Source organism: Nilaparvata lugens, chromosome 1 (assembly GCF_014356525.2).
Source record: "Nilaparvata lugens isolate BPH chromosome 1, ASM1435652v1, whole genome shotgun sequence".
Classification (NCBI taxonomy): domain Eukaryota; kingdom Metazoa; phylum Arthropoda; class Insecta; order Hemiptera; family Delphacidae; genus Nilaparvata; species Nilaparvata lugens.
The window spans coordinates 29,955,283-29,974,096 of record NC_052504.1 but is presented as its reverse complement, the minus strand read 5'-3'; the positions used below and the strand labels follow the sequence as shown (position 1 = coordinate 29,974,096).

Genomic DNA, 18,814 nt, shown 5'->3' with positions numbered 1-18,814 from the left:
TTCATCCTTGGAAAAACCGATGATAATTTCGTCGTCTGTCGATAACAGAGGATGCGTGTGGCTGTGTGGGAGATCAGCTGTGTAATCAATCAGCTTACCGTATCTCACAAGAAATCTCAAATTATAGACTCGATCAAAATAATCTGATTTGTTGACATGACATGGTATATCATAATCTTCAAAATTAATAATTATTTTACAGTTTCAAGTGATTAGTGAAGATTATTTTGTTATTCAATTTGGTTTGTAAACTTTCAAAATTAGAACTTTTCTGTTTTCAAATATTTGGACTTAAAATTGGACCTGAGTTCAAGTGTATGGAACCTAACCTACTTTTTGGACCATTTATAGTGTATAAATCAAAATTCGGGGAAGAAACAGTTTTGGGCTGTGCCTGTTAGTCCTTCCCCAATCATTTTGGAGAATTGTGTTCTGTTCATCAATAAATAAATAGCGAGCGAAGCACGGTGGCCCGATATTAATCATTAATTAAAAAATAACTATGGGTCGAATATAAATAATGATCCAGACACCAATAGAAAGGAGACATTCTCCCCGTTGATTTGATATAAAGTCGACGCCCAATGATTCTAAGAGAAATGATATTAAAAAGAAAAACAAATCTACGCGATGTTTCCAATTTTATCATGAAAGTTAAATTTCCTTTTAATCCTTCAACCCTGAAACTTTTTCAGATATATAGGATATCGGGGATGATATTCTACATCCAATTCTGACGTTGAATTGGAAATTTGAGAAAGTTGCAATTTTACACGAATTGGAAACCTTGTTTGTAATTTCTTCAGATGGAAGGCCAAGTCTCAACTTATTTTAGACAAACTATAAGAATCAACAATGTGGAGACCCAAAGCGATTTCTCTCATTTCACGGTTATTAGCAAATCATTCCGGTTCGTTGCGGAGGGTCACAAGCCTTTGTTTGCCTGCTTATTGTTTCCCTGTATCAAAAAACTCTAATAGTTAACTTCAAGAATTCAAAATTCTCAACTAAACAACTAAAATTGGTGTAGGAAGTATTTATAGGTGTTATTGTAAGGCGTTTGGAACTTTCCACTTCACAAGGAGCAAATACGGTATTGGATTTCAGAAGCAAACTCTCGGGTATTTCCAGTTTTAAGGTTCTGCAGGATAGCCGGGTAAATTCAGGATCCATTATCCGTTCTTGTACAAACTAGGTTCGGACTAAAATAAGTACAAAATCTCTGAAGAAGGTATATGCGTTTGTGTGAGTGTGAGCAGTGAGAGCGCCAGAGGGAGAGAAACAGCGGAATAGTTATAAACTAAGAGTAGTTATAGTCTTCTATAGGAGAACTCGCCCTCAATGGAAGATCTATTCAAAGTTACAGGCTTACGTGACTATATAATTGATTGTTGTAGGTTTGGGGACTGGCCTGAAAATGTTGCTAGCCCTGCTGAAAAGTCATGTTAGCTAGACACTTACTGTGAGAAAATTCACTTTCCACTGTCAGCATTTCTTATGAATAACATCAATGCTTCCCATTCAGTCAATGCTGACCGAGTCAGGTACTCCATGATTGTATTCTCAGATAGCTCGAATACACAAGTTTATGAATGGGGAGCTTTAAAAAATCTCAATGATCTAGACTGAATATTAATTGGATGGATTCGGCTAGACTTCCTCTTCAATATTTGATTGATATTCATTACATTTTTTTTTCAGTGATGACTGAAAAAATGATAAGTTCATGAGCAGTACAGAAATTGATGACTATCTTTGTTATTATAATTTTCACCATTCATATATTGTGCTAGAATACTAACAGAAATATGAGCGTTATAGATTACAACTATATACTTAATTGAGTTCGAAAATTTTAAGGAGTCCAAAGTTTTGTGACAGGAGGTATAATATAGTGATTTTAGTTATTTTTCTCAAATGCCTGTTCAATATTTTGTGAGAATTAGAAAAAGATCATCAAATTATAAGATCAATTGCTCCAATGATACGCCACATATTATACGCTACATATTCTCTCCTGTATCACGAGATTTGATACGAGACTTTCAAACTCAAAAATAACTTATGATGAGGATGGGAACAGAATTATGTTTTCCCAGATCAGTTGAAAAACGTCTTTCTGTAATCAATGAACTGTTTTAATCATGATTTTCAATGTTTTTTCATAATTTTTCTACTGTAATGGAAATTACACTTCCAACCTCAAAAACACGAAATAAAAGGGGTACAAAAAATTTTACAATTGAAAAGGGGAGAGAAGGTTTTATTTTAGCTATTGACAATGCCTAATACCCGAATTTCAGTTCTAGTGGCCTAAACAACAGTATTTTCAGTTGTGTATCATTCTAATATTGCTTCAAATGATACGCTGCAGATTATAGACAATGGATATAATCACAAGATTTGATAAAAAACTTTCAAACTCAAATTACTTATGATGGGGAGAGGTACAAAAATGTTTCTTGGTGGTACAAAAAGGTACAAAATTCTAGCTTTCATTTGGTATGTGTTTCATTGCATTTTGCTGAAGTCGGGGTCCCGCCCCCGACTGTTCAATCGCTTGTACAAAAAGGTACAAAAATATGATATAATTTTTTATGGATTTGAGAAAGTCGGGGACCAGGTTTATGCTGCTCAGATGTAAGGAATAAGTTGAAATGTCTATTGGAGTACAGCGGAAAACTGGGTTTGAGAGTGAATTCAGGAAATACCAAAGTATTGCCATTCCACAGAGGCAGATTGAGAGCTCTTAGGCCATTTTCTGTCAACGGGTGTTGCATAGAGATTTGCAAAGACTGTAATTATTTGGGTGTAACTTCCCAGTCATCAGGAAAATTCACAGCAATGTTTAGAAATTGCATGAATGAAGCTAAAACTGATACAGGTGCAATGAGCAAGATACAGATACAGATACAGATGACAGTTCCAGCAAAGGTGAAATCGGATGATTGTTAGGAAAAATTAAACTCTTTGACTCGGTAATTCTATCATCAGCGTTGTATGGCGCTGAAGTTTGGTCACTGGGTAGAGAGGAAGCTGTCGAGCGAGTTCAGTTATTTCTTCTCAAGCGTACTCTTCTACTAAATCGCACCGCTCCCGGGTGGGCCTTATGTATATATTATAGGATTCTTTGTGAAGCTAAATATGACAGAGTAGATAATTGGGTGCACTGTATTAGGAGAAAGTTGAGGGACATTTGTCCGGAAAGTCCAGGGTTTTCGGATGATTTCGACGGTTTTTATGGGGTAGATCTAAGCAATTCTTATGCGGCTATTCTGAATGAGTTCTCATGGCTGCTTGGGGAGGTAGATAGGTAGAAAGTCATTAGTACTCTTAATTGTCAACGCTATTCCAACTTGAATCCAAATTTCGAAGTAGCTGATCAATTGACTTTCCCAATTCCTGTAAATAGAATGAGATGTCTTTTGCAGTTGCGTATACCAACAACAACAGGTGTGCATCTGTACTTCCATTACACAAGGGATAATCCCAATCTGGAGACGATGTGTCTAGCATCTAGCTCAGGCTTGGAAACATTGGAGCATTTCTTTATTGAATGTAGAGGTTGTAAACTTATTTTAAGATCTCAGTATCTGATGAAACACATAGAAAACATTGTTAATCCTTCAGATCAGATGCTGGTTCTACTATCAAACCTGGATAGTGAGAAAACTGAAAACATCTACTTGTTACTGGATCGGGGCTATCAAAGAAAGTAATTTGTTATCGGCCTGATTAATTATTATTATGTTAGAATTTATTGGTGAAGTGCGACAATTTCTCATATTATATTCATTGTGATTTGGGATCAAAGAACGAAAATTGAAGTATTTTCACATAAATGTTTGTGTATTGAATAAAATTGTATTTGAGATGATTCAATTTGTTTCAAAGATTACTTGTTAAAATTAACTCCTTTCTTGTCATTCAAGGATTTACTGATCATTTTATCACTTGTTTTTACAGTTTCTCACATATTGAATTTCGTATATTTATATTGGTAATAATTTATACCTTAGAATTCTCACACAATAATGTAGCTACAAAATTCCTAATCTAACATCACATTGTCTGTTAATTTTGTTATTGCTGTATTTGGAAATTTCTATCGATTTATTTTTCAAACTACTTGTGTTATTTTTGTGATTTGTAATGTTACTTTTGAATATTGTTATTATATTAGGCTATTGTAGCAGGATTTTTTGAAATGTTCCTGTTTTGATCATCTGTTCTGTTAATGAAGAATGTATTATGTATCTGATTAAGATAGCAACTCCTATTTGTACGAGTACTTGCTCAAGAACAAATAATAAAACTATTTGATTTTAATAATAATGATAATAACATCGTCAAGTTTTTGGTTTTAGATTCTTGTGCCCTTGTGACGTCATCGGAAAGCAGGTTAAGGCAGTAAACTTCTCAAAATATTTGAAGGTTTTGTTAGACAATATCCAATAAGGAAATTTTTTTGACGAAAGTAAAATTGATCAAAATCTACCAATCAACATTCTACGACAATCAGTCAACCTACAAATGTATCTTCAAGCTCTAGTACAATATCTGTAAAAAATTATTCTATATCATGGCAAATCAATGACACAAACACTACAGTGTAGTACCATAGAGAAGATATAGCTTCAGCATGAATGCTATTTTGCCTCTAAGATGATACTTGGGTTGAATCAATAAAAAAATCCATTTCACAAGTAGCAATCGCATTTATTACATTATTTCAATTGAACTAGAAAACGCAATTTAAAAAATGAGAAATCATTTGCGTCCTTTTAGAGCAACTTGACCGGGCTTGGGAATGGCAAGAACCGGAGACATCAGCATGACAACCAACGCAACGCAGATGCTATGAGAGCTATGTAGAAGAACTGTGAAAGAAGCAAATAGGCAAACACTCTTTATACAAAGCTACTAATTTTTTATACATTCTCGATTCAATGATAAGGAAAGTCAATTTTTTTTCTCAATGAGATGATACAAATTTTGATAAAGTTTCGATACATTTCCAATACAATGATGATATTACCGACCCAAAAGGAAATTATTTTTCCCACAGTTACGTTGAAAAGTGACCATTCCTGCACTTATTACAGAACCCAAAAAATCACTTTTCCATTCTAGTGCACAAAGCATTACTTTGCATACTCTTAATACTTTGCGTATCATCTTGCAGCCATCCCAATCGGCTGTTGACATTGTTGGCTGTATTTTGAATGCGAATTTGTTCTATCTATATTTTTCTGATTTTCGAATAAATAAAAATGAGAACTCATTAAATTATACATTTCGAATATTATTGATTATTCATTATTTCAAATAATATTTTTTCATTCATAAATTGATTGGTTGAAAAATTGTTCAGAAATTGAGATTTTTTTAAATTTTTTCAAATGAAGTGGATCAATCCAATTTATGATTTGAATAAGTTATCGATTATTAATTTTCAATTGGATTAACAAGTTTAAAATAAATTAAAGTTGTTATTAATAACAAAACTATACAGACAAACATTTGATAGATTTTAGTCATCATTTTACCCATAATCAATAACTTCTCATATTCAACGGTAACTGTAGGAGAAATTTAATGTGAAATACATGAGCAAAATTCCTCTGCTGCACTCAAGAAACCATTCCACCCACACCTACGGCTCGTGCGTAAACGTTTCTTTCAGTGCTGCAAATTGCGCACTAAACAGAAAAATTGTCGAGTACAGATAACTTGATTGTATTTTTTTACCTTTCAAAATCTAACCATATTACATTGACAATGACAAAGCAAATTAGAAAAAATTCGAACCAAACTCAATTGAATATAATTTCTATATTATTATCTATTCCCAGAAGTCAAAACAATGAGAGTATTTGGAATGAGTTAGTAAATACCTTCATCTCAATTTTGGTGATTGAGAGAAGATCTGTCAATGTTGTGAAACAGCAAGATGATCTCGGAAGCTTCTGACTATCTGAGTGTCGAGGTAGCCGTATTTATATCAAAATTCAACTACTGGATTGTCGCAGGAGCTGTGGATAATCATCAGTTCTATTGTTCAGTTGATTAGAATCCTATTGATTGAATCTCAATTCAATTATGATCAAATTCCTATTGAATGTTGCATCAGCCAGGACACTTGATTAATGTCAATACTGTAACGAATTCTCTTATTGCTTTGTCAGAAAGGCTGCGAATCCACAAGTATTATTGCTCAGTTGATTGGAATCCTATTGATTGAATTCTTATTGAATTATATGATCGAATTCCTATTGGATGTTGCATCAGCCAGGACACTTGATTGATGTCAATGCTGTAACGAGTTCTCCTATTTTTTTGTCAGAAAGGCTGCGAATCCACAAGTACTATTGTTCAGTTGATTAGAATCCTATTGATTGAATTCCTATTGAATTATCATCAAACTACTATTGAATGTTGCATCAGCCAGGACATTTGATTATGTCAATACTGTAACGAATTCTCCTATTGTTTTGTCAGAAAGGCTGCGAATCCACTAGTATTATTGTTCAGTTGATTGGAGTCCTATTGATTTTATTCTTATTGAATTATATGATCGAACTCCTATTGGATGTTGCATCAGCCGGGACACTTGATTAATGTCAATACTGTAACGAATTCTCCTATTGTTTTGTCAGAAAGGCTGCGAATCCACAAGTACTATTGTTCAGTCGATTAGAATCCTATTGATTGAATTCCTATTGAATTATCATCAAACTACTATTGAATGTTGCATCAGCCAGGACACTTGATTAATGTGGTGGAAATGGCTGGGAGGAGCTCTTCAATAATGCAAACAACAGTTTAAAAATAGTGTAAAAATGGCTTCAGGATCACATTCTCACCTTAAATACTGTCACGTGGTATTTTAGCACCACAAAATATTTTTGAAATGAACTATTGAGCTTTAATAGAATTATAAAATAGAAAGGAAAGATAGTCTAGTCAAAGTACCACTCAAGTAAAATCGAATGTTATTAGTGATAAAGAGCAATCATATTATCTAATACGATAAGAGAATCAAGCAAATTGTAATTCGACAATAATGAGAATTCATTGGCAGAATTAAAAATTATAAAGTGGCTTATTTATTATTGGCAGATCATAAAAATATAAGTTTGCATGTACTTTTGAGGTTAGAATTCTTTGTTTTTGTTCTAAATGAATCAATCGATCTAGGATCAATCGACACTTCGACAGTTCTTTGATTCGATACCTAATGAATCAGCTGATCGCTCGATCAAACAGGAGGAATTAAATTATAAATTTTACTCACAAAATATATGTTATATACACTAGGGAAGGTTTATGTAAATAAATGAGGACAACTATTATTGTTACATGAGTATTTATTGCAATCTAAAAAAGTATGAAAACCAAGAGTACACAAAACTCACATAAAAAATTATATATACATCATTTTATAGTATCATGTATCGAGATTTAATTATTAAAATACTTTTAGTCTATCATTTGATTTATTTATGTAACAAATTCTCAATTATCTTTGTATAACAAAGTTAGGAACACCCTGAATCCTAAAGAACCAATTGCATTGTGTCTTACTAAGATGAGAAAGCCAATCAGAAGGAAGCTTACAAATCGTTCAAGGAAGAGATGAAACTTTTCTAGAAATCTCACTCTCTGGCTTGTGATCCCGATCTGTGAGGACGCACATGGAGATTAGGGTTCTTACTTCCTATTAAATTTTAAAATCATCAAGCCAATCCCTTTGTTAAATGTGAAATATATGTAATTGATGTTTGATTATTTGTGAACTCAGTGTTGATAAAGAGTTCTTAATTGTAATCTGTTCCCATAAATATATTTTTATACTGAAAGAAATTTATAAAAAAAAACTGGACCATGCGCGAGCCCAGCAGAGATGAAAAGGACCTACATAATTTATTATTGGAAATAATTAATTCACTCTACAAGACCTTCAAGAACATCATTACTGTGAGTTTTAGTTCTAATGAGCTCATTAGCCGGCCTTTAATAGTGAATTGGGAAATTGATCAAAGCGCTATATAAATTAATTCAAGTTTAAGAAATTTGCAACGTGTTGAATACTATCATATAGTCTATAAGAACGTTTTATGAATTTACTTGATTTATGTAGGAAGCTTACTTCCATGCATGGCACGAATTCATAAAACCCTGAGATTATTGAATTGTCATTTTTATTAATTATTATTTGCTCATTGATCAAAGTATGTCATGTTAAATCTACAGACCGAACAGGTTTTAAGTTGTAGAATTCTGAATTGACTGGAAGTCCACGTATCAGTATTAAATACGAATTTATAATTTTTAAAGCTCACAACTGTGAATGCTATTAAACCTTGTGATAATTGTTAAACTATTAAAGAATTTATATATATTGGAATTATAAATATAAGAATATTTTATATATATTATTTTATGGGAATATATTTTAAGTTTTATGTCAGCATACAAAATCATAGAAGTTTTTATTATATCCTAACTCATCTCGTGATATACAGTTTGAGCTGTCTTGGTACCAAGAAATATTCGTCAGCAGCATATAAAATCAGTGAATCAATTAATATTGATCTTATTCAGAGCATTTATTACTTATCATCCTTTGATGATAGAAACACTATTCAGCCAGAAAGGTCTTACTGATAATTATATTAATAAGTCTACAGTATATCATATAAGGATCCAGAGAACTTCAAGAACTGGCGTTGTAAGTTCCAAGGAATTTTAGAAGGGTAAGTTGGTGAATACCTGTATTCATGATAAGCGTTTTAAAAATCAACTAGAAAGATCATAATTGATTTTCATTATTCTCGATTGAATATATGGTTACTGATAATCAGTCACCAATTATCTTTTTGACTTCCTTATTGGTATTTTTCAAGAACTTCACGGAAGCAGCGGTAAGAATTATTGATCACCAGTCATTGAACCCTGTAGCGATAAATTATATTAGGAAAATTCATGCATCTACCACTGAGCTAGAGCTGCGGTCTGAACCCAGCATATTTGCGAGCCGGACGGCCTTAACTTTTTGCAAATTTATTTGCAAAATAGGGATTTTAGCGACCGCTCTTATAAATATCAAGAATACCGCATCACATGTGAAGGATTTGCAATTTACCACTTTACACAATGGCTTCACAACGTGGGACTCTATCACAAGAGATAACCCCCCAGGAAGCACGTCTTTACAATACCGATAAAACCAAATACATCACTTTCTCACCCAACATAACCGGGCAACCACCAGTATCTCTGGATTTAAAAATGAATACCAAGAATGAAGAGCAAGAGATAAAATCACTGGAAAGAGTGCAAACTATGAAATACCTAGGAATATTAGTAGACCAACACCTCAAGAGGAACAAAGTTCAAAACTAAAGTACGTGATACACATCTTTTACAAAATACATAAAATAAAAAAAATGGATATTATTAGGAAAGTATATTATGCATGCACCCACTCATTATTTCAATATGTAATAGAGGTCTGGGGCGCCGCCTTTGATACTCATTTAAAAAAGTTTTTATTTTGCAAAAACACATTATAAGAGCAGCTCTTGGAAGACCACGGCTTTATTCAAGTAGAGAGATTTTCATCGAACTAAATGTCCCGACTCTGAGACAGACCTACATTATAAGAGTAATTCGTCACATAAACAAACATAGAAATCAGTTTAAAATTCATACAACTCCCTATAACATACGGGCAAACAGTACAAATACATTTAACATACATCTCATAAAGCTTACTATATGCATACATCAAATTCAATACTATTGTTATTATTTAATCAATAAAATACCACTAGATTTTGTTAACAGGAATATAACTGGGAATTTGAATAGAATTATACAGGAATGGATTGACAGGAACATCTACTTTAAATTAATCTAATGAATAAGAGTTTGAGATACATTCGTGTATGTCTAAATTTTAGGATGTTGAGGATATTATTTAATATTTTTGCTTTTGTTTTGTATTCATTCTTTTCTTTATTATTATTGTGATTTTATTTTGTACCATGTAATTACAATTGATTCACACCTGCATTCAGGATCTCCTTTGCAGGTTGTTATTAAACTTTATTGTCGATAATAATATAGTGTATGTAAATTATGCATCTATTTCGAAGATACAATAAAGCAATTTCATTTCATTTCATACTGTAACGAATTCTTCTATTGTTTTGTCAGAAAGGCTGTGAATTCACTTGTACTATTGTTCAGTTGATTGGAATCCTATTGATCGAGTTCTTATTGAATTATGATCGAATTCCTATTAAATGTTGTGTCAGTCAGGACTCTTGATTAATGTCAATACTGTAACGAATTCTTCTATTGTTTTGTCAGAAAGACTGCGAATTTACTAGTTCTCTTGTACAGTTGATTATATTTATATTGAATGTTGATTGAATCTTATTGATTCATGGTTGAATTCCTATTCAATAATGCGTCAGCCAGCACACAACTTTCGTTGATATCAATACTTGGATTAAATTCTCCTATTGATTTGTTACACAGGCTTCAAATAATCAATAGTTATATTGTTTAGTTGATCAGAATCCTACTGTATATTGTTTTAATTCATATAGAATGTTACGTCATCTAGAACTCATAATTAATGTAAATATAGTGAAAACGCTTCTCCTGTAACCAAAGCCCCACGAAAAAACTTTTAACAAGTGAAATTTTGATTTGAAATAACAAAACAATACACAAAATACTGGATTTTTCCAATTTAATACTTTGACATGACATAACAACTACCTAATATGTTTCTTAGCTCATGATTTAATATAACATGACAAACATCAAGAAAATATCTAATAAGAGAAGGTATTATTGTTTAATCGAATTTATAACAGGAAAATTCGGGTCGATGTCAAACGAAGCAAATGATAGAAGAGTCAGTCGCTGGCCTCGACTATCGCAGAACTCTTCTATCGTTTGCTTCGTTTGACATCGACCCGAATTTTCCGCGGTAGAAACCTGCGACATTTGTGGCCAGCGACGGTAGAGGACCCCTGAAAAAGAGGCCTGAAATGTCGCCTGCGTTAGGCAGCAGTTGAGGTCTCTTTAACTTTTGTACAGGCCCGACAGTCGAGCCCTGTGACCGTAGAGGACTCCTGAAAAGGAGGCCTCAAATGTCGCCTGCGTTAGGCGACAGATGAAGCCTCTTTAATTTTTGTAGAGGCCCGACAGTTGAGACCTGCGACCGTAGAGGACTCCTGAAAAAGATTCCTCAAATATCGCCTGCGCTAGGCTCTCTAGAATGGCAGACAGCACCGAAAGAATTATCATTTAATTAGTATGGATTTACCAGCAATTGGGTCATCTATATAATAAGAGAGAGTAGGGTTGTGTTTGTTCGTGTGTTCGTGTGTTAGCATCAAAACATGTCAACTTGTGGATTGCATACCGGAAAAACGGGAATGATTTAGATCTCCAAATTTTGCAGATAGATTCTAAAAATATCAATCTCGTGCACCTGGAAGCCCAAATTTCAATTTTCCTTCTAGATTTTTCAGAATTAAAGCTTAAATTTCATCTTTGCTTCCGTACATGAAGTTCCATAGGCTACATTGTTGCAGCCCAGAAGTGTGTTTTTAATGCTGTTACAAGACATTGATTTCCAAACGGCCGTGTAGCATAAAGGTAGAACGCTAGTTTATGGAGCGATGGTTCCTCGGTTTGAATCCTGATTCTTCCCAATTTTTTTGTTCTTAATTTTCTTCCTCAAAACGTATTATTATCAATTATTTTTTGAAGGAATTTGTTTTCATTACAATTGAACTTGGATTTTATGAAATAGTTATTTTTCATGTAAAATTTTGCCACCAGTACAAATGAAATGGACATAGTCTTCATGCTGTAGGCCTATCATTGAATTTCATAAGGAAAACATGAATAGATCACAATAAAATAAGTAATAATTTATATTCTTCAGTTATAATGAACTATCAGACACAAATTCGCAGTGAAACGAGTATTTTAGGTATTTTGTTTGAAATTGGGAAAACGAAAGGCTGCCTGATTCAAATTGAGGAGGATCTAATCGCTACTAAAATTTATTGATGTATTGGAAAAATCAATATGATTCTGTGAGGTTTTCAAGTATTATGTCTTCTTCAGTTTTCTATACTATAATAAAAGAAAGAACTGGCTTATTCACGTAAGGAATAGGGAATTATGTTTGACGCATCATCACGTCTACAATATACTCAACTGATTCATTTGAAATTTTGCATAATAGATTCTTAATTAACCGAAGATGGTTTTTCATGCCTATTTTCAGCTCTTCGAGATTTCATTATGTCAAGTTTTCAATTTGTCATGCATCCAGTTGTTGTATAGAAGCAGCTGAACATTTCTTTTAAAAGGGACATTAGATGATAGGTATAATTGGGGATCCTATTCGAATAAAAATAACTGATTTTCTGTCGCAACAAAACCGCACCGATTTCTCAAACCGTTCAAAAGTTAATCTCATTCAAAGATACTGATAAATCATCCATCTATCTATCCATCATCTTCACTATAATAATGGAAAGAGCTGGCTCATACACGTACGTGATGTAGGAAAATTATGTTTGACACATCATCACGAGTTCAGACTGGACTGATTGATTTGAAATTTTGCATAAAGATTCTTCATTAACCGAGGATGGTTATAGGCCTTTTTTTTAATTTCGATTTTTTTATTACGTCAAGTTTTAAAAAGGACCCTTGCGAAGCACGGGTTACCTACTAGTATATCATATCCCATTATTCCTTCTCTTTTATGAATAAGTATTGCAACTTTACACCTGTAAATATAACTTAGTTGCTTTTTCATAAAAAACTAAATTTTCGAACTCGTAATTACCTTTTCGATACTTGGATGTCAAATTCTCAGTACATTATAGACTACAAATCTATGTTTAAGAAATAAAGGGAATTCACATTTCAGTGCGTTCTACGAAAGACAACATAATAAGATTAGAAAATATCTGGTGTAGCGCACTCACACAACTTTCCTTGCCGTTATGAAAATTGTTCACCTGACGCTAGTGCTCCCGCGCATCTCAAGTCTACTATTCAAAGATCTGAGCCAGCTGGAGACAGGACAATAACGCTGGATACACACGAGATCTGCTATCTCTTCATAGTGAATGATTTGATAGAATCAACAGTTGCCAACAGTTTGCAATTGAATAATCATATTTTCTCAAATTTCAAGCTTATTTTCAATTTTAGGTGAAAATGTTACTGGACATTAATTGAAGAGATTTTCAGGCTTAATCTTTTTCACTCGAAATTATTCGTTTGAATTATATCTGAGACCTGATAATTGGAAAACTAAAATCGAACTTTGCATAGATGGGGCGGAGCCCCTGAAATTTTTACAGATATGGGACTTGTGGCAGTTGATATAGCTTATCAATGACTATTTAGATATGAATTTGATCAAAATCGTTGGAGCCATTTTCGAGAAAATCGCAAAAACCCCTGTCTTTGACAATATTTTCGCCATTTTAGCCGCCATATTGGATTGCATTCGATCGAAATTGCTCGTGTCGGATCCTTATAGTGTAAGGACCTTAAGTTCCAAATTTTAAGTCATTCCGTTAATTGGGAGATGAGATATCGTGAACACCGACGCACATACACTCATACACACACATACAGACCAATACCCAGAAACCACTTTTTTGGACTCAGGGGACCTTGAAACGTATATAAATTTAGAAATTGGGGTTTCTTAATTTTTTTTCGGAAAGCAATACTTTCCTTACGTATGGTAATACGGCAAGGAAAGTAAAAACTCTCCCTGCTCTTCAGTTTCACATGTTTTAATGTAAACCCAATTTTCAGAATTATTATTGATAGAAAAAAGTGTTCGCAGCATTTCTTTGGAGCTTACTGGATTACCATGTATTGAGGAGAACTGGATACTGGATCCATCAGTAATTCTCTTTTCGAAATATGAGCAGACATGGTGAAGACTGAAGACTTAAAGACAGCACATTACCAATACAAATAAATTTTGCTAACTGACAACATTAACCTAATTATAGACTCAAAGAACTGGGAATAACTGAGAAGTTATTCAATGGTTAAGTGCAGTTGAATCTATCCAAAAAGACTATCAATACCGTTCCAACCTATTCCGCTTCATTAATTCCATACAGTCAACTCTTATAATCATTAACATGCATCATCTTCATTGTTGATGTTTGCATCTTCATCTTCATAGAATGATAAAAAATTAATGATATGTGAATTTCACGTTGTTATCATAATAACACGATCGATCTCGTATTTAAGTCAAAAAATGGTGATCTGCATGAGAAGCAATCTAAACTGATTTTTCTTTTTGTACTACATTCTGTTTTCAATTATTTTCTCACACACACTCATTCGCTCTCTCTTTCCCGTTTATTATCTATCTTACCCACATCCATTCATTCCCCCACTCACTCACTCTCTCAATCAGTATCTCTCTGATAAAAGTTCTGTTTATGCCTGTGCCATTCACTATGAACGTTAGTGATATACAAGGATATTCTTCTCATGAATTATTTGTCAATTTAAATTTGCTATAATTCTGTAAATTTGTAGAATTCATTGATTGTATAATCCATAAGATCTTTAAATCTCCATCATCATGAGACAGTGTTATCCAATAAGAAATTAATGCAAAATTTTCCTCTATTTTTTTGAGATCTTGCGAATTACTGATGGATCCAGAATCCTGTTCTCCTCAATACATGTGAAATAAGTAAACTCTTCATTTGTAGAGCTTTAATCAAATAAAATTGAACATGACTTTCTACTAGTAACGGATCAACAACATTTGATATTTATGAATGAATCAATGACAACGAAAACATATGGTTTATCATATCATTCTACCCGGCTAGATTTTCGTGTTATCTTAGGGGCAAGATGACGGAGCGACACAGTAGACTCTTGTCCATCAGGGCGACGAATGTGAGCATACTCTGGGTTTGCCTCAATCAATTCAACTTCTTCTACTGATGAATCTTGCTTTGAATTTCGGTTCATTTTCTTCAGCCAAACTGGTCCTGGGCTCATTAGCCAAGATGGTAGTGACTGTCCATTTGTTGAGGATCTCATGTGAAGGAACATTCGTTCATGAGGGTGCAATTTGTTGTAGTACACAAAAGAGATCGAATAGAGTGAAGTGCATCAGGCAACACTTCCTCCATCGATTTGAATCAAGTCCTCGTGATCTTAGAGCTAGTGTTATTGCTTTCCATATAATTCCATTATATCGCTCTACTTGACCATTCCCTCTCGGATTGTAAGGCGTTGATCTACTAGTTGCTATCCCTTTTGAGCCAAGAAAGCTCTTCAACTCAGTTGACATGAAGGATGTTCCTCTGTCTGTGTGAATATAGCTTGGAAGGCCAAACATTGATATTAATGAGACCAGGCAATTTATGACTGTTCTCGCAGTCATGTCTGGACAAGGAAATACAAAAGGGAATCTTGAGTACTCATCAACCATCACCAGTAGGTATTTATTTCTTGTTTTTGATTGTACGGGTCCTTTGAAGTCCATATTAATTCGTTCAAAAGGTTTTGTTGCCTTTATGAGATTTCCTTTTGTCTTCATATACTGTGGTTTTATTTCAGAGCAAATTGCACAATTGGAGCAAATTTTCCTTACATCATCTACAGTATAGGGGAGATTTTTCATTCTGAGCCAGTGGTAGAAACGAGTTACACCAGGGTGACAAAGTTCATCATGGTATTTTGCCAAAGCTAAGTTCAATGTTGAACAACCAGCTGTAATACATATACGAGAGAGTGCATCAGCTGGTGCATTTTCTTTTCCAGGTCTGTAGACTATGTTGAATTTGTATTCAGATAATTCTAGGCGCCACCTTTGTATCTTTTCATTTTTTATTTTTCTATTGTGTTGAGTGCCAAACATGAATGTGACTGATTTTTGGTCAGTGATCAAAGTGAATTGTTTTCGTAGTAAATAGTGTCTCCATTTTCTTATAGACTCCACAATGGCATAGGCTTCTTTCTCAACAGCTGAATGCCTGGTTTCACTTTGGGACAAAGTTCGTGAGAAAAAGGCTACTGGTCGAGAATTTTGTGTTAATGTTGCACCAATTGCAAAATCTGATGCATCTGTCTCAATTATGAATGGTACATTTTCATCAACAAAGAGCAGTACCGCGGAAGCAATTTCATTTTTCAACAATTCCAAAGTTTCCATCTGATCTTGAGATAGAGGGAATTTCTGTATGTGGACAAGGGGGTGAATCTTTTGAGAAAAGTTTTTAATCCATCGGGAGTAATGAGCCAGTAATCCCATGAGTCGTTTCATTTCTCACCTTCTGTGACCTAAGTCGTGCATTCGACTGTGTTGATCACAAAATATTAATTGAAAAACTTAATTTATATGGTGTTGAGGGTTCAGTTCTAAATTTCATTGGCTCCTACCTTAGTAACAGAAAACAGACTGTTGAAGTTGATGGTAGATGGTCCCCTGTGGTGAATGTTGAATGTGGAGTGCCTCAGGGCTCCATAATGGGACCCCTGCTATTTTTGATAGCCATAAATGACCTACCCAATAATGTAGACAGCAACACTTACATATATGCAGATGACACAACTCTGATTGATTCAGATTCTGATGTGTTGGCTGTTGGTGAGAGAGCTAGAAATTCAACAAAACAGGCTTCAGACTGGTTCTCAGCAAATGGCTTTCTTTTGAACCAATCCAAGACTCAGATGGTTGTCTTCAGTTTGAGACCGTACAGTGGAGACTCCTTGGTGACCAATAAGGCCAAGTTTCTGGGTCTGATTGTGGATAGGGATTTATCATGGGCTCCTCATATTGATGCAGTTCTGGATAGGCTGTCTCGAGTCAACTTTCTGTTGTCGCGTTTAATGTGCTGTGTACCATTTGAATATGTAAAATCCACATATTTTGCACTGTTCCAGTCAGTTATGAGTTATGGTTTAATGTTCTGGGGCAATGCAACCAAGACTGGAGAGGTGCTGATAATGCAAAAGAGAGCAATAAGAATTATGAGTGGAGCTGGAAGAATTGCCCACTGTAAGCCACTTTTTCTTGAGCTTAGAATTCTGACAGTTGTAAATCTCTACATCTACAATAGCCTAGTTCACGCGTATAAAGGGAAGCATAAACATCAGCACAGAATCACATACATGGACTCAATACCAGACGTAGACATGACATTGACGTTCCCTTTGTTCGACTTGAAAAACTGAGATCCAGTCATTTGATTATGAGTATACGACTCTTCAATAAATTACCCCTCAAGGTCAGGAACTTAAGCCTCAGAGAGTTCAAATGTGTAATGTATGGGTGGCTATGCAGTAATCCTTTTTATGAGGTCGATGAGTTTCTGCAGATGTCGGAACCAAACATAGAAATGAATTCTAAATTTTAAAAAACAATAAAACATCTCAATTTTTGACGTGATCTTATGCATCAATATGCCTATGGATCTAGAAATATATTCTATTCTATTCTATTCTATTCTATTCTTTAGCATTTCTTGGGGGTGGAAAGTTCATGAGTGGTGCAAGGCGTTCTGGGTCAGGTTTAATTTCTCCATGTTTTATCTCATACCCAAGGAACTTCAATGATTTTTTTGAAAATTTACATTTTTCTTCATTTATAGTCAAGCCATACAATTCAATTACTTGTTGAAATTTCTTAAGATTTCTGTCATGTTCTTCTTGATCTGAACCGCAAATGACAACATCATCCAAATAAGCAAAGCAGTCGTTCAAATTCTCTCTTTCTATAAGTCCGTTTATTGTACGTTGGAAGGCAGCTACTCCATTGGTTACTCCGAATGGTATTCGTTTGAACTGATAAAGTTTTCGGCCTACTTCAAAGGCAGTGTAATGTCGTTCATTCTCAAGAATCGTTTTTTGATGGTAAGCTGACTTGAAATCTACAGTACTAAAAAAGTTGTACTTGGCAATTGTGTTTACAAGATCTTCGATCAATGGGAGAGGGTATGCGTCTAAATTTGTGAATTTATTAATAGTCTGTGAATAGTCTATGACCATTCGTTTCTTCTGTCCATTGGTTACAATGAAAGGCTGGGCACGCCAACTGGACTGGTTTTTCTCAATTATTCCTTCTGTAAGGAGGCGATTGATCTCATTCTTCATGAATTCATAGTCATCTTGTGGGTGTCTTCTGGATCGGGTAGTTATTGGGTGGCAATCGGGAGTCAAGTCATTGAAAAGGGAACATGGTTTTATCATGGCCTCCACCAAGAGGCAATCTTTCAAGGGTGGTGTGGTTGTAGAATTATTATCTATTACAAGAGGCTGTTTATTACCATTGAATGCTAAACTTATTGTAGAGTGATTCATCAAAAAATCGTGACCAAGTATCACATTGCAACAGCATTCTTTTAATACCAAGAGTTTAATATTGTTGTATTCATTTCCTTTGTACACAATATTGCTATAAACACATGCTTTTGTAGCGGTGTTATATTGAACAGATGCAAATCTTATAAAACAAGAATCTGATGCAGTTTTAAATTTATTTGTTTTTGCAAATTTTTCATCAATAAAACTGGCAACACTTCCGGTATCAATAAGAGCTGGTGTATTTATTCCATTCACCGAAACAATAATTGTAGCTTTAGAAAGATTACTGGCTATACCAGCTGCAGTAATAGTTGACGTAGTTAGTTTTTCTTTGAGCGTTTTACTTTTACATACATAGGAAAAGTGTCCAATTCGGGAACATTTATGACAAGTCTTT

At 34.2% G+C, this 18,814-nt stretch overlaps 1 protein-coding gene and 1 long non-coding RNA gene across 4 annotated transcripts in view; both read right to left on the bottom strand.

Annotated features, from left to right (window-relative positions):
• LOC111053314 (potassium voltage-gated channel protein Shaw) overlaps positions 1-18,814 on the bottom strand; it is a 240,237-nt gene that overhangs the window by 66,204 nt on the left and 155,219 nt on the right. The gene's annotated exons all lie outside the window — the stretch shown is intronic.
• Positions 4,695-6,427, bottom strand: LOC120350649. The gene is made up of 2 exons (XR_005570966.1): positions 5,898-6,427; positions 4,695-4,880 (listed from the first exon to the last, which is right to left on the bottom strand). It is a non-coding gene; the product is annotated as an uncharacterized LOC120350649 (long non-coding RNA).